The sequence below is a fragment of the Hevea brasiliensis genome, chromosome 1, assembly GCF_030052815.1.
Source record: "Hevea brasiliensis isolate MT/VB/25A 57/8 chromosome 1, ASM3005281v1, whole genome shotgun sequence".
Classification (NCBI taxonomy): Eukaryota; Viridiplantae; Streptophyta; class Magnoliopsida; order Malpighiales; family Euphorbiaceae; genus Hevea; species Hevea brasiliensis.
The window spans coordinates 75,758,061-75,763,325 of NC_079493.1; positions in this window are offsets into that span (position 1 = coordinate 75,758,061).

Below are 5,265 nucleotides of genomic sequence, written 5' to 3' on the forward strand. Positions count from 1 at the left end.
TTTTAAAGAATGTTAAGTTTAGCATATTAAAGCTACATATAAGTAGATTTGAATTTATTTTTAGAGTTATGATAAATTGTGATACTGAAACACTGTGAAACTGTGTGTTTCAGTGGAAAAAAATACCAGGAAAGAACCCGAGGCATCGAGTCAAGGCTAAAAGGCGACTCATATAAGGTTTGTGCACAACATAGAATTTCTATAAATTTTCTTTTGCAAATTATTTTTGAGTGAATTGAGATATTAAATTGTGACACAATTGGATTGAAATGTTTATTATGCTTTTGATTTAAATCGTTGAAAGATTAATTGTTTGTGTTTGAAATGGCAATAAATGTTTAGTAAATCATTAAGATAGTTTTGAAACCACAGTGTCATAACCATATATTTGAATACCTCACTAGCATGACTAGTGGGAGAAATCTGTTTCGAATTTTGATTCCTTCTTTGGCTAAAGTGTTGAGGTGTGTGCCAGTAGAAGAAGAAAAAGAATGGGTTCCTATATATTTGAGCTAGCTAGCCTTGTGATGTGACTTCTCATAAGCCTCTGGCTATTGAGATGATTATTGTTTCAAATGGCATGACATAACTGTGTGTTTTTATGAAATTTGTTTTGAGACTTTCGAAATGAAATTGTTTGGATTAAAATTTTATAAGTCATGTTTTGAATTTATATATCATGTTCAGTTTAATTTTTGAATAAATATGATTTTAAATTCTGCATAAATATTATTTTAGTATGTTGTGCACCACTGAGTCATAGTACTCAACGATGGCTGTTATTGCTGTCACAGATATAGAGACTAGAGGTGTAACATCCCTATTTGCATAGTCTGGTAAATTATACTGTTCTAGTGACCGGTGTCGGTCTGGACAATTAAGGGGATTAGAACCACACTTAAGACAACTAGATAAGTTATAAACACAAATAATTAATAATTATCAATTAGTTAAGTATAAATAAGAAAAATAGAATATAAGAAGTTAAACGAGCCGAGAGTCACAGCGATGGGTGACCTTCTCGGGAAGGACTGCGAAGTTGAATTAAACTCAAATTTCGAACAGTAAAATGTGATGCCACGGTCCTTAGGACCATTACAAACACAATGGAAAAGAGAAAATCATGAAAAAGAATTGTTAAGTCAGTCAAATAATTAGGTCAGAGAGCCGAAAGAAATATTGAATTATTTGAAAATCGGGTTGAACCGGCGAGGGGCAATTTGGTCAATTGACCCTGAGAGCTGACTCCTGACCTAACTATCAAATAAAATTGGAGAAAAGAAAATTTCAGAGTCGGGAATTAAATTAAAGAACTAATAAAAAAATAAATGAAAAAAAAGGAAAAAGAAAAAGTTGAAAAAGGTTAATTACATCATGCATGACATCATGCATGATGCAATAAACCTAATATTTATAAAATTTGAATTGTGGGATAATTACTAAGTTAAAAGAAAAAATAATTAAAAAGAAAATTATCTTCTTCTTCTTCTTTCCTAGCCTTTGGCCGCCCCACCTCTCCCATTTTCTCCATTTAAGGAACCCCATGAAAGCTTGATTCAAGCTTTTCAAAACCCTCATTTAGGCCATAATTTCCCTAATCCACTAAATTAAACCTTGATTTGGCACCTTAGTTCAACTATTAATCAAGAAAAGGAAGGAAGAAAAATAGAGATTTGAAGATTGGAAATTCAAAGAAGGAGGTTAGTGTTTTAACTTTCAATTTTCTATTTAAATGCATGCTTAGCTACTTAAATTAACTTAGAAATTAAAGAAAAGAAACAAAAACAATTATTGAGGGACTATATATGAAATTCAGCCAGCAGCATGTAGGGATGAGAATGCATGAGTTTGATTGAATTAAATATGTTAGGAAGCTTAATTGAGTTGAGAAATGGTGTTGGTATGCTTGGAATCAATTAAATGTAACAAATCAAGTGAATTAGGGTTTAAACCTAGGGTTTTGGAAGACAAAATTTTGAGAATTGGTCAAATGATGTGTTTGACCTAGTTTGAAGTGAGAAATGGTCATTTATGACCAAATAAAGTGTATTAGAAGTATTTGAATTGAGGTTAAATTCAGATTCAATGGGGTCATGCTACTGGCAACAGGACCAAGGTCCCTTTGAGGGACCAAAAATGAAAATTTACAAGTCCAATTGGTATGAGACCAATTGGGAATGAAAATAGATACCAAACCAAATGACACAATTTTCATTTAGGAAGCATGCCCAAAAAGTGACCAAAACCTAGTGAACAAATTGACCAAATCCAGAAATTCTTAGTCTGACCTGTACAAACTGACCAAATGAACAGTATTTGTTCATTTGGCCATAACTTGAGCTAGGCAAGTCTAAATGACCTAAAATTTTACCAGTAGACATATGAGATATAGACCTAAAACTTTCATGAAAAACACAAACCCAAATTATGCTATTAACCAAGTCATTTGGCCACCCAAAGTTGGTGACCTAAAACTGCCAAACCAAAATTTGCCCAGAAAATCTGGGTTGTAACACCCCTAAGTTCGGTAGTGCGTTCTGCTGTTCCGGTGACCAGTGCTGTCCGGACAGCTAGGATGCCTAGAACTACACTTCAATATGAGTGAGGAGACATAAAATAATGAAATACAAGAAAAGAAAATACAAGAAAAAGAAAGGAAAAATAATAGCAAAGAAGAGTAACCAAGTTAAGCGAGCCGGGAACCCTAGCGATGGGTGACCGCACCGGGAAGTCACGGCGTGGACCGTTGACTAGCCCTGGACTGCGGGGAACCCTGGAAAACATTTTTAGGACTTAAATAGAACCTTATAGAAGAATAAATATCATTAGAAAGATCAAAGAAAAATTAAATAATTAGTACAAAGAAAAGTGAGAAATCGAAAAACAGACAAAATCCGGTGTTACCAAAATATCGGGAATGCAACCCGAACAGGGGCATTATGGTCATTTGACATCCCGAATTGTCTTTTGACCTAAATATCCATTAAAAATAAATAATAATACACTTAGAAAATGAAATGAAAAATTAATTTAGTGGTACCTAAAGTAAATAGCCAAAAATGGGGTGGAAATGGTGTAAATAACACATTAAACTTATAATATGATTAAATAATGTGAGTGGGCCACTAAAGGATTAAACTAAAGGCATAATGGGGCAGGTGTACACCCATTATCCCATCTGCACTTCATCTTCCTCATTTGAATTCCTTCATGCCGAATTGAGAAAGAAGAAAACCACCATGGCCGTTTCACTCAAGCTCACTTAACCTCTCCATTTCAACTCCAATCACTTAGGTTCCTTCATGAAAAATGGTCTACACATCACAAGGAAGAGTTTGATACCAAATTTGAGAAGTTTAAGCAAGGTTTAACAAGCTCCAACCATAAGGTAAGTTAGCATTTTTGAAGATAGCTTTGTTAAATTTTGTGTGCATGTTATGGGTGTTGGATTTGTGAAGAAAATTTTTGAGTTTGAAGAGTTATTGTTGTGTTCATTTTGGACAGCCATGGAGTCATGTATTTAATGATTTATTATACATATATTTGATGAGAAATGATGTTGATCATGGTGATTTAATATCCTAGTGAATTATTTCACATGTATATGGTAATTTTGCACTTGGAATGGAAATTGATGAATTGTAGGACACTTGGGTATTGAGGAAGATTTTTGGCAGCCTTGGAACTCTTGGATAAGTATATGCGTTCATGAAGATATGGGCAGAATTGTGGCATTAAGGATAGATGGATATGTATATGAAATTGTTGTGTAAAGTGTATGTAAAAACTAGTAATGTTTATGTGTATGTGTAATTGTATTTGGACTTTGGAAATTAGAATTATATTTGGTGTGTTGAGGATAATTGTAATCTGCCCAAAGTGATGTTAATGTAAAGTGGAATATGTTTTTGGTAATGTACCAAAACAGATTTGGTAGGGAAGTAAACATATTTGCAAGGTAAGTGTGTGATTGATGTGTGTTTAAGCAAGGTAACTAAGGGCAGTGTACATTTTAGCCAATAAGTTTAAATGTGTAACCTCAATTGGTATGAGACCAATTGGAGGTGGAACTAGGCACAAAATGTGCCAACTTTCATTGAGAAAGCATACCAAAATTCTGCTTGCAAGGTGACCCAAGAAAATGACCAATTCGGATTAGGTACAATTAGGACCTGAAAAATGACCAATTGGGCAGCAGTGAGTGTTTAGGCCATAACTCACTCAAAACAGGTCCAATTGACCTGAAATTTTAACCATGAATAGTTAAGACCCATACCTACAAGTCTTATGAAGACACCAAAACCCAGAAATGACCATAAGCAAGTCGAAAAGCTTGCACAAATTCGGGTCCAAAAACTGGCCGAACCAGAGTTGACCAAATTGACCTAAAATTGACCTAATTTGATACCATTTGACCAGCAATAGTATAATGACCATAACTTGGTCTACTTAACTCGGATTGACCTAAAATTTTGCCCCGCGTGCAATAAGACATAGATCTACAAGTTTGTAGTTTTGACCAAAACCCGAAAACTGAGGGAAATAGGTCGTCCGGCTAGGTTAAACTAGTATCCCGAAATCCAGCAATTTGCAATGAAATGCAAGAAAACGCAATATACATAGAATTGAGTTTGGTAACACGTACCAATCCTAAAACATTATCGAATGTGACATATTAAGGACACCAAAACCTAATTTACCTAAAACGCATCGAGGGTCGGTATATTAGGTGATTAAGCAAATAAAGGTATTCAGTGAATAATTGAATTCAGTGAATTACTTATCGAACATTATCGTTAGAGACAATTTAATTTAGTACTAAAACACTTCAAATTGTGTTTCTCAGTTAACAAGGACTCAGCAAAAGGGAAAGAAATACTGAGTCAAGACCAGGAGACAAATATCAGAGGTTTGTGCACAACAACTATTTCATTTGAATTTTTCAATTGAAATGAATTATGACTATTTGTACATTATTGTTTTAAATTGTGGAAATGTGTTTGAATGGATATTTATTGCTTGAAAAGCATTGTAAATGATTTTAAAACTGTGAGAAATTATTTGAATGATATTGATGGATACTTATTGATTGAAAAGTATTGGAAATGGTTTGAAACCACAGCTATCATGTATATTGATTGTATTCCTCGCTAGCTTGTCTAGTGGGACGAATTGAATTGTGACACCCCTTACCCGACTACAGTGTAGCCGAGCAAGTTATGCCACTCAGTGTGCCGAGCACTTTATTTTATCTTAATTAATTTA